This window comes from Ctenopharyngodon idella, chromosome 19 (genome assembly GCF_019924925.1).
Source record: "Ctenopharyngodon idella isolate HZGC_01 chromosome 19, HZGC01, whole genome shotgun sequence".
NCBI lineage: Eukaryota > Metazoa > Chordata > Actinopteri > Cypriniformes > Xenocyprididae > Ctenopharyngodon > Ctenopharyngodon idella.
Window position 1 is genome coordinate 541345 of NC_067238.1, and position 12771 is coordinate 554115.

Consider the following 12771-nt stretch of genomic DNA (forward strand, 5'->3'; position numbering starts at 1 on the left):
TGAATACATTTACATGAGTTAAAGGATTATTTCACAAGCTTTACTCACCCTCAAGCCATCCTAGGTGTATATGACTTTGTTCTTTCTGATGAACACAATCAGAGTTATATTAATAAATATCCTGACGCATCCAAGCTTTATAATGGCAGTGAATGGGACCAACGAGTATAAAGCTCAAGCAAATGCATCCATCCATTATAAACGTACTCCACATGGCTCCGGGGGATTAATAAAGGCCTTCTGAAGTGAAGCGATGCATTTGAGTAAGAAAAATATCCATATTTAACAAGTTATAAAGTAAAATATCTAGCTTCCGCCAGACCGCCTTCCGCATTCAACTTACGAAGAAAGTGTAAAACTTTTGCAGTTCAAAAAGCTTACACTACGTCCTACGCCTTCCCTATTCAACTTAGGAAAAAAGCTTAACTGACGCGACGTCAGTTACGCTTTTTTCGTAAGTTGAATACGGAAGGCGGTCTGGCGGAAGCTAGATATTTTACTTCATAACTTGTTAAATATGGATATTTTTCTTACACAAATGCATCGCTTCGCTTCAAAAGGCCTTTATTAACCCCCCGGAGCCATGTGGAGTACACATTTATGATGGATGGATGTGGATGGATGCACTTTCTTGAGCTTCATACTCGTTGATCCTGTTCACTGCCATTATAAAGCTTGAAAGCGTCACTATATTTATTAATATAACTTGTGATTGTGTTCATCAGAAAGAAGAAAGTCATATACACCTAGGATGGCTTGAGGGTGAGTAAAGCTTGGGGTAATTTTCATTTTAAAGTAAAAAAAAAAAAAACATTTTTCTTATACTATACATTGCTGCAGCACCTCTTTTCACCCTCTGCCTGAAACATTCTGTTTTACCTCCCTTCTCTTTAAAGCCTATACCTTTCCAAATATTTGTCAGTTGGTCAACTGGTCAACCACTTGCATGTGTCAGAAATGTAAGGCTGAATATCAGGCAATTTGTCACTATTTCGAAATTTGCTTTTTCTAACTAAAATATCATGCTTTCACTGTCTATATATTTTTCCATTTTTGTATCTAGTCAAACAGTGCTGAGGTAAGCAGATGTGATCACATACAGCCTTGAAAGGCTTGTGAGGGGTTTATTTTTGCATTAAAATAATTAAAATAGCAAAGTTTTAGATGTAGAGGCAGGTGCTGAGCAATAGGGACAGTGCAAGGTTGGCATCTCTGTCTTGATGTCACATTTTGCAAGCATGGCATCAAGCCAAGTGGAACAAAGGTGATTTTCCATTGTCTTGGACTGTAATGGAAACTCATATCCCTGTTCGGTAATGGTACGTCAGCTGTTCTTTTTCCTCGGCTTATTTGTAGCTCAGCATATATTTTGTATTGGAGCTTCTGTAAGCATGTGATGCACATCATTTGAAGAGCAAAGAATGCTGACCTTGTTGTGTGAATACATTCTATCACATGTAGGGAACAGCACTTTCCAGGGCCCATTTTTATGGCAGGGCCCGTCTCTACTGCAACAGTGGAGAAAGATTTGCTACATTTCAATTGGATCTTGGTGGATGGCACAGACACCTTTAGATAAGGATGCTAGGACAACTGACAGACACCTCAAGCGTTGGAAGGACAGGAATTCTCATTGGTCTACATGTGCCCTGCACCCGACATGAGATTAATCCCTAAGGTTTAAGCCAACCTCCATATAAATTCTTTAGGACTTTTTGGATGCAAGAGCAGTGGCTGAAACAAAGGGAGGTCACATCCAATCCAATCCATACAATGATCCATCCAATCCATTCATAACTATGTTTGGAAACCTTAGAACTAATGTAAACTACACACATCCATTTTATACTTATTCAGGGAAATAAGTATTCTCATTGACAGCTATTTGTAGTGTAACATCTTCATATTCAAAATGTTAAATTCAGCTGTTAATGTACAAATGAATGCATGCATGACAGTTCATTCTTTTTTCGTCTTGTTTGACTTTGTTTAGAATACTGTCAAAGGTACTCTGGTGGTGGTTTGGAAAATGAGAAATGTATTGGTAAAATTTTAAAGACACTGTATTAACAGTGTGCTTTAGATTATGCAAATGAGTTCCACAGGAGAAAGAAGGGTTAGGGTGTGTGCCACCTCTAATGCCAGCAGCTAATTGCAGCACTGGAAAGGAGAAGCGCCAGATTGCAATCTCCTCCACATCGGAAACGGATAAATGTACCCTTTCAACAGACACTCCTTTTTCTGAGCCTCTGGCCCGTAACATCCAGAGTCTCTGTGCCACAGAGAGACAAAAGTGGATTGATTGACCAAGTTCTGAGTGTCTGGTCCAGAGGCAGAAGACATATAGACACATTTGCAACAAGAATAAAGGGTTAGTTCACCCCAAAATGAAAATTATGTCATTAATTACTCACCCTCATGTCATTCCAAACCTGTAAGACTTTCGTTCATCTTCGGAGCACAAATGGAGATCTTTCTGATGAAATCTGACAGCATTCGGACATTCCATTGACTGCCTTTGCAACTTGATCTTTCAAAAAGTTCTTAAAGAGATCGGAAAACGAATCCATATGAATGAATTGAGCGGTTTAGTCCAAATTTTCTGAAGAGACCAGATTGTTTTTTATGATGAACAGATTGAATTTAAGCTTTTACTCACATATAAACATTAATCACAGAAGCTCAACGAACCTGAATGACGCACGAGAACAAACCTCTTCAAGAACCTCAAATGTGCTGTGTAACCAATGAGGTTCATTCTTGTGTGTTACACAACACGTTTGGTTGTTAATTTAGGCCTACTGTTAAGGCGAAATTCCTTAATTGGTGCCCTGAGGTAAGAGGAGTAAGAAGTCATCTGACATTCTCACACTCACCTTAAGTGACATGACCAAAACTCACAATATTAATTTGATGCCTATATAGACCAAATCCTAACATTTATGGTGCAAATTTTAAGCATAAATCACAACACACTATTTTCCCTTTTATAGCTTATATACAGTACACAGGCATCTCAGTACTATAAGGGTGACAATCACAAAAATATGTCCAGGTCACATTTCAGAAATTGTATTTTGAAAATGAAGCTTAGTTTTATATTGTGACATTATTTCCTTAATTTGTTTTTCTGAATGACAGTACACAAAATATAAAACTATTTAAAGCAGAGGTGTCCAATCCTGAATAAACCTACTAAACTCTGCACCCCTGATCTAGAGACAAAATGTAAAGAGTAAAGCAAATACTACCATTATAATTAAATATTTACATTCAGTTTCTCACACAAAACTATCCTATGGCTTCAGTAGAGTACTTTTATGGTGCTTTTGTGCCATAAAGCTCCAGTAATTGCTTGGAAAGGGATGACCAACACAGTTTAGGCCTATTCCACTGTGGAAAAAAAAAGTCATATTGGTTTGGAATGACAGAAGGTTGAGAAAATTATGGCAGAATTTTTTGGTGAACTGCTGTTTTTCAGTTTTATGTTTTCAATGAAATGAAACTAATTCTCTTTATTCTGTCATGTAAAATACTAATTGAATGCACTTTATTGGAAGCAACTTGCATGATTAGTATTACTGCTGCTTGTTCTTTTTGGATCACTGAAGGTGAAACATATCAAGTTTAGTAACCTGTTTCTGCAGCTCAACTGGTAGAGCATGACACCAGTAAACTGACATTCATGGATTCAGTCACCAGGAAACACTGAAATACACATATACTGATCAAATGCATGCCTTAAAATGCAATGTAAAATGTTTTGTATAAAAGAATTTGGCAAAAGCATAACATAACATCAGATGTACATAAAATCATGTAAATGTGCATCTGACATGTGGTACCATATTGCTGCCAAAAGTGTACATATTTGTACCAAAATGGTACATATTAGAACCTTTTTAAAGGGTACTGTCCCAGTGACAGCTTTTGTACCATGAGTTAAAGTGTCAAATTATTGTTATAAAGTTAATACATACCTCTAGCTACAGTATAGACTTATAGCTAAAGCTATAGAATTCTAGTTTCTGGCTAAAGACACCCCTCTAAATATGTGTTTTTAACTAGTTTTGGTATTGATATTTTAGTTTATAACATTTGATTTAAAAATAAACGATGTGCACCAGAAAACATGGTGGGAAGCGCTTTTGAATACCAACATTTCTGAGGACCGGTTCACAGGGACACGTTTACTTACTGGAGTAAGATTTTTCTCCATCTCTGGTAAGATAGCAATCATGATGAGAAGTGTTCTTTAATTATTTGGTGTGCAACGGATAGCAGTTAATCCGTGATCCGTACGGATAAGACCCAGTGGTTCGGCACCCATGTGATTCGCGGATTAACTGCTAAATTTAACCATCATATAGTGAAAGTTTATCATTTGGATGTGTTTTGTCTCGCCAAGGATTTTAAAAGCGGAAGAAGCGAAAATTGGGACTCGCAAGCTGTTAACTGTGCCAGTGCCACAGAGAGAGAGAGAGAGAGAGAGAGAGAGAGAGAGAGAGAGAGTCCCAAGCTATTATCTGTGCCACACCCGAAGCTCACGCACGCAGAGAGAGAGAGAGAGGGAGAGAGAGAGAGAGAGAGAGAGAGCGCTCGAACACCGAATTAATTCCTCTTTTGCATTTACTTGCACCTTAATTTACACATACACACAAAATTATGTCAAAATACCTGTCTCGGCAAGTATTTTCTCGCAAGTTATGTCATAAGTGAACAGTTGAGAAAGAAACCGGATGTGTGTCAGTTATTCGGCCCGTGCTTTCCTTCTTAAAGTGACAGCAGCCTAATATTCTTGCTGTTGTCTGTCATTAATGTTAGTAAAATAAAATAAAATAAAAATCATTATCATCATCTACCATGTTCGAGAGAAAAGAAGATAGTGAGGAGAGCAGTCAGGAGGAAAGTGATGAGGACAGCTTTTAGGTTAAGTGTGTCGCGTAAAGTGTGAACAAGCAACATCTCCAGGTGCTCCCTTGAGAACCAGACCAAAAAAGTTATGTGCACCCCTGTATATGTATTTTATTTAGTAATATAGTTCAACTAAACTCTGAAGAATGCTTTTCAGACTAATTAATCTATTAATTATAATGTCAAAAATAATTTCCAATCAGTAAATTATATTTAAAGCTATTTTATACCTGCTTCCCATTGCTAATGTAGTTTCACGGTGTGCTAGTGCGTCAATGTAACGTCACAGAGAGCGTTCTCTTACCTGAGATTCTGACTAAACCTAACCACTGCGTTAATAATTCATCACCAGTAAGTGTGAACTGTGGGCTGGAACTAAATATGAGAGTACAGAGTGAAAAGCCATGTGCAAACTAATTGATGAGGATATGAGGATATGATATTTGCCCTCCAGCCAATCAGGGAGAAATTAGTCAGCCGCAATACAAAAACAACTTTGTTTATGAAGATGGAAATTGTTTTAGTCATGAATTTCTCCAGTACAATAAAAACGTCATTAATCTAGTCATTCTTAAATTGCGTTAAATTTCAGAGAATACTACACTCCCAATTACTAAGCTGATAGATTGAACATTCAAAGAAAAACGTTATGAATGTCACCGTGTTAATGTGTTATAAGTCAATTGGTATGTGTAAACATCATATTTGGTATATGTTATATTCTATGTACACTGTAATATTTGGACCACAGTGTTTAGAATCTGCTTATCTCTTATAACTTTTATACATTAGCTTTAGCTCAGGACAGACCTATTACACACTAAAATATTTTTTTAAATGTTTATGTGGTTAAATCTACAGCAGATAATTCAAAAAAGTTCAATCTAGACCAAATGTTCACAGGAATTTGGGGACAATTAGGGAGAATTTGAGTAGCTATTGACATAATTTAAGTATGAGGTGCATTGTTTAGTCCAAACGGTACACTGAATCCTTTTCAAACAATCCCTGTTCATTTCGGTAGCATACAGAGGCCAAATATGGCCTTCCCGGCCTCCCAACTCAAAACAGCTCTGGTATGCCTGAACTCTGGGCTTACTTGGCAGTATTACAGTAACCAAAAAAGAAAAAAGAAAAAAAATGGCTCCACTATTTACATGCATGAAATGATTTCGAGGAAAAGGGGAAATAATTTGTACTGGTGCTGACTCTTGGAGCTGAGAAGCAGAATCTGAAGTTAATGTGTGAGTTCTTGATAGACAGAATAAACTATTTCAACCAATATTTCAGTTTCATCTGCTGTGCTCCAGCATGTCTCAATTGATGACTAAACTTAAGTGGGAATTCTGAGTACTCTTCAGAGACGACTCATTTTCACTTGCGCTTGCTGTGATCAAAAAGTCCCTCTCTATGAGTTATGGTTCAAAATTGCCACATCATGCCTAGCATAACTGTGCCTTCCTTTGATTGGCTAAACATACATAATCACGCATGTTGTCATTGGTTAAGCCCAGTGTTCTGTGAGCTTTCATTCACCTGATGCATGCTCGTAATTTCCCATCTCTTCCTTCTTTCTCTTTTGGTTTCTCTCACACACCCTTTTTTCTGTTTACTACCTAACTGTTTGTTCAAGCAAATATAATACAATTCGAACAGTCAGTACAGGTTAGAAGGTCAGATTCTAATTTGAATCTTATTTTGAAGAAGGAATCCCAAATGTTTGTTCTTTGCCAACATCATTATGTGTAAGAAATTGATAACAGAGGTCTGTCGTATGTGCTTATGTAAGCTTCAACTGAAACGGACTGTTCCTCTGGCTTACAACTGTCCTAGTACATATGGTTTGTAATTTAAACACATTCCTGCAATAAATACATTCAATGTTGCCCCAAAAGATATTTGAACACTTACAAAATTTAAGATTGTCACTGTATTAGATATCATCAATCCAAGTAGCTAGCAGACTTTTAGTTTAGAATACTATATTGTTTTTAAACGAAAACAGAATTGTGATACTTTGTGGTTGCCATATGTTAGTGGATCGTATTAATTTGTGATGAACCACACCTGTATGAAATTGAGGAGAACTGACTTTAGTCTACATCACACACTATAATATAAAAAAATAATATAATAAAATAATATGATGTAATAAAATCTAGGGAGAATTTGACCTATATTTATGAGGTCACACTTTTGCACATTTGGATAAACCCACTAAAGGTTCCACTTCTTTGCTCTCATTCTTCCTGTGTTCTGCCAAGTGGCAGATTTTTCCCCCACCCACGTCATCCTTCCCTGGCTTAAGGCTGAGAACAGTACTTCCCCTACATTTGTGTACACTCAGTCTCAACTGTAGCTGAAATGTCTCCGACTTCTGATTGGTGGTTTACTCTGATCACGCTCCACCTCATAGGCTGGATGGTCTGAGCATGCTGTGATCATGCTGTGAATGCATGCCAGCATCCTCTGTTGGCTGATGTGTCTGACTCTTCCCTGTTCTGTGTAAAATGCGGGTGTCAGCCTTTTAAGGAGCGTGGTGGCACTGTCCTGGTCTATGAAGATTGGGTCAGACATAAAAATGAAGAGAGCAAATCTAAACCTGGACACACCAACATCTCCTTATTTATCTAATTTATTTGTATAGTTATGTACTGAGTTTTGCACTACCTGCTTTAGAAAAAGTCAATAGGCTAATATGTGTCCTATGGATTAACCTGATTTCATCAAGTACAGCATGTTTCTAGATCAACATCTTTGTTAACATTCCAATCAACCAATCAGATTTGAGGGACAGGTTTACAGTTTATGTCAAGTTTAGACTTGCAATCATTCTTAACGTTGGTGTTATTTATCTATCATTTCCCTCTGATTTTAGGGATAAGTTATGGGTAGAGTTAGGTTTAGGGGTTAGGACTAAATTTTGTTTGTTGGAATGTTGTTCCAGGAACTTGGCAAAATCACGGTGACCTTTTAATATTGGGGTTAGTAGATTTTAAATGCTATAAATAAATACTTCCATTCAGCATTGATGGATTAAATTGATTAAAAGCAACAGTATAAAGACTTACATGGTTATAAAAGATTTCTATTTCAAATAAATGCTTATCTTTTGAACTTTCTGTTCATCAAAGAATCCTGAAAAAAAGTATCAAGTCTTCCACAAAAAAAAAAAAAAAATATGAACCAGCACAACTGGTTTGCTGATTTTCATCATTGATGTTCCTTCAGCAGCAAATCAGCATATTAAAATGATTTCTGAAGAATCATGTGACACTGAAAACTGGAGTAATGAAGTAATATATATTTGTGGCCCTGGACCACAAAACATAGGGGTCAAATTTTTTGAAATGTATACATCACATACATAGATTTATACATCTTCTGAAAGCTGAATAAATAAGCTTTCCATTGATGTATGGTTTGTTAGGATAGGACAATATTTAGCAATGCATATTGATATATTTACAGTAGGAAATTTACAAAATATCTTCATGGAACATGATCTTTACTTAATATCCAAATGATTTTTGGCATAAAAGAAAAATCAATACTTTTGACCCATACAATGTATTGTTGGCTATTGCTACAAATATACCCGTGCGACTTATGACTGATTTTGTGGTCTAGGGTCACATTTATTATATGCTTTATAATGAGTGTAAAAGAATTTATGTGTAAATACCAACAGTATGTCAAATCTGTTCTGCACAGCAACCCTAAGAAGTCGTTGAATGTTTTAAAAGGGGAACTGAAGGTCACGTTACATGTTATTAAATTTAAATAGCTGTCTCAACAAATTCAGGCACAGAGAACCGAAACAAGGCAGGGAAACTGATTAAAGATAGGGAAATGGGATTTGTCCAGATCATCACATTTAGTGTTCATTTTTCAAAACAAGACATGGTAATCTTAGCATACTTGTTACATACAATTAGTAGATTAAAAAACTATTGAAACTTCTTTAGAGACAAAGTTTTGTAAACAAATAGACAAATTTGACTGTTGCACAGGCTCACACTATTGCATCACAGTGTTGTTTCAGATGTCATGTGTGATATGATCAAAACATCCTCAGGGCTCAGCAGGAGCTGCAGAAATGCACAGACATGTTTTCCGATTGCCTGTGTCTTGTGCTGCAGAGCACTTCTATTGGCCTGTAGAGTAAAAGCAGCATATACACTCCTCCCTGCCTCTGGATGAGATCGGAATGTTCTGTTTACAGTGAGCAAAGCAACAACACTTTGAGAAAGAGGAACCTTGACTTATGCTGTATTGCCTACACTGAGATATCATGATGCACAGGAACTGAACATGCATTGTTGCTTAATTGTAACTGTTCACAAACTTCATACTGAGTTGATACTAGCCTATTTTATAGAAAGCACACACTCTTTTAAATTGGTACAGTAACAGTTAAGCTTTTAAATTAAGATATCTTTGAAAACTCAAAACTACAAAGACAGTCCACTTTGAAAAAAATAGACAAGGGATTCCCAAAGAGGGTTTGTGAACCCCAAGAGGTTTATGATGGAACTTCAGGGAGTTTGTGGAATTGAAAGAATGCCTTTGTTAAATTAAACTAAATTAAATTAAACAATAAAAGTTGTGGGTAAGATGTTTCATAATTATATTTTTGTTCAAATGACAGCAAGGATGCATTAAATTGATTGAAAGTGACAGCAGACATTTATAAAGTTATCAAAGATTTCTATTTCAAATGAATACTGTTATTTTGATTACTGAATACTGTTATTTTTCATTAAAGAATCCTAAAAAAATGTATCACGGTATATTAAGCAGCACAACCGTTTTCAACATTGATAATAATAAGAAATGTTTCTTGAGTAGCAAATCACCTCTAGATCAAAATGTTATGAGATTTTTAGTCAAACTTTTGTAGCATCCTAATCTTATACAAATACAATACAAATAGTTATCAAATGTATTTTTTAATGTTTCCCTTGAAAGGTCAGAACATTAGGGCGCTTAAAATCCCGGGGACTTCGTCAATCATGGTTCAGCAGATGGTGCGGGGAATCCATGGCGAAGGTTAAGTGGCTCAAGTGAGCATTGTTGAGACAGCAAAAGTGTGATATCATAGAACTCTGCAGTTTCTGGGTCACTCTGTCTAAGAGCACATCCCTTTCTATTAGTAGCACATGATTGTAACCAGAAAGGCTGGGTTAGAGGATTTGGCTCTTGTTGTGTTCTGTAGTGTAGAAACAGATACATCATGTACCTGTTTGATCATGTGCATTAATTCATTAACATGACCCCACTCATAAAGTCAGCATGAAACGAAAGTTGCAATAGTCTTTTCTTCCCTATTGAGACGTATATCTGAGTGGAACAGCTTCTCGACACAAGAAAAAAATGTAGGGCGGGACTTCATTTGGTCTATCAGGAGTTGATTGGATGGTTGTGGTTTGCTATTGTTATCTCATGTGATTGACAGGTTGCCCCGCCCTCACACCAGTAAACACATCATCAGAGAAGAGAAGAGATGGCGCTGCAAGAGGGGAGGGGAAGATATTTTGATTAAAAATTATGAGGGTACATGAATTTATTTAAAAAAAATATGATGTGCATGGATGTATTATTTATAATAAATACTGCAATATTCCATAAAACAATAACAATTGTCAGTTTTGATTTCATGGTGACTTTAAAGGAACACTCCACTTTTCTTGAAAATAGGCTCATTTTCCAACTCCCCTAGAGTTAAACAGTTGAGTTTTACTGTTTTCGAATCCATTCAGCCGATCTCCGGGTTTGGCGGTACCACTTTTAGCATAGCTTAGCATAGTTCATTGAATCTGATTAGACCGTTAGCATCTCGCTCAAAAATGACCAAAGAGTTTCGATATTTTTCCTATTTAAAACTTGACTCTTCTGTAGTTACATCCTGTACTAAGACCGACGGAAAATGAAAAGTTGCGATTTTTCTAGGCCGATATGGCTAGGAACTATACTCTTATTCCGGCATAATAATCAAGGAACTTTGCTGCCGTACCATGGGTGCAGCAGGCGCAATGATATTACACAGCGCCTGTGACCCCCTGTTCTTGGCCTTGCAACCATGGAGACATTTGTGAGAGACGCTGCGTAATATCATTGCACCTGCTGCACCCAAGGTACGGCAGCAAAGTTCCTTGATTATTACGCCGGAATGAGAGTATAGTTCCTAGCCATATCGGCCTACTTTTCATTTTCTGTCGGTCTTAGTACACGATGTAACTACAGAAGAGTCAAGTTTTAAATAGGAAAAATATCTAAACTCTTTGGTCATTTTTGAGCGAGATGCTAACGGTCTAATCAGATTCAATGAACTATGCTAAGCTATGCTAAAAGTGGTACCGCCAGACCCGGAGATCGGCTGAATGGATTCGAAAACGGTAAAACTCAACTGTTTAACTCTAGGGGAGTTGGAAAATGAACCTATTTTCAAAAAAAAGTGGAGTGTTCCTTTAACCATTAAACTACCACTGCAGTGAATGACAAAAGTTTAATATACAGTAGTGGCCAAATTCGATATCCAGGTTGGGATTTTTTTTTTTTTTTTTTGACCCTACAAGTTCAGTTTAATGATCAAAATTTGAGCAAAATATTTTAAATGTGAACGAAAAACAAAACACTAAACTTGGTTAATGTATTTATCTCACAAAATTATTTGGCAAACTACAGCTACAGGTTTTATTTTAATTTACAAAAATAAAAATTGCATAGAAAAACAAAAAGCTCACATGAAAAAGTATGTCCACATAATTTGGCATGTTTCATTGCATTATCTCACACACACACACGCACACACACACACACACACACACACACAAATTGATTGATTACAATTACAAAATATGTATAGAAAATCTTTAATAAAGTTTTAATAATATTTACATAATAATAACAGGTAATGTCCAAGCTTCAATGCATGCTGGGAACTTGCAAAACATTGTTCAACATAAAACTGTGACAACATTTGTACACATTTTGAGTATCTAAATAAGATAACAAACAAACAAATAAACTGACTCCTACTAAAACATCTTTGTTCAGGCTACTTTATTTGTTAGAAGAACTTTTTGCAAGTCGGATAGTAGCAGTTTATTATTTGCATTAAGCATTTTTTTAAACAGACCTGTGACTCATGTGGGCCACAGTGCACCATGCAGTTCAGCAACACTGTCATAGAGTATAAACATAATTGTTCATACATTCATTTCAATAATTTAAAGAATATAAAATCTCCTGCACGTGCACAAATCAGTGAAGCTTAAATTCAGATCACAGGTCACAGTCACCTCAGCCGCTGAATGAGCCGTGACTCAGTCCCTCAAGCCAATATTAGAAGGAATGGCAACAACTGCCAACAAATGTGGCTTCATTTAGGGGTGACGCCACAGACTGATGAGCTGCTGACAAGCTTTTGCGTGAAGACAGTATCATGATATATCACAGCCCTAGTGTCAGTAACAACTAAGCTGACAGTGACACAATGAGGAAGTCAAGGCACTGAACATGCTTTTTGTTTTACCAAAAGCAATGACTATGTTTGGCACTGATATTATGGGCAGTGCATCATTTTCTTGTGAAGTCAGCCTTCACATTATGTCAACATTTCAGCAGTGCAGCTTTGATTAAGATTCTGGAAGGACAAAGACTTCAGTGAGAAAGTCAGAGATAATGTGCAGTATAATGCACTTGATTACATCTGTCTCCTGTCATGTGTTTAGTCTAAAATCTACTGATTACTCTTTGGTGCCCTAATCGGAGAGCTCTATGCAAACAATAACCACATTTCTCTGCTTTCACGTGGTTTCCATATTATTGTTGTGCTTTTTGAACATGGGAATT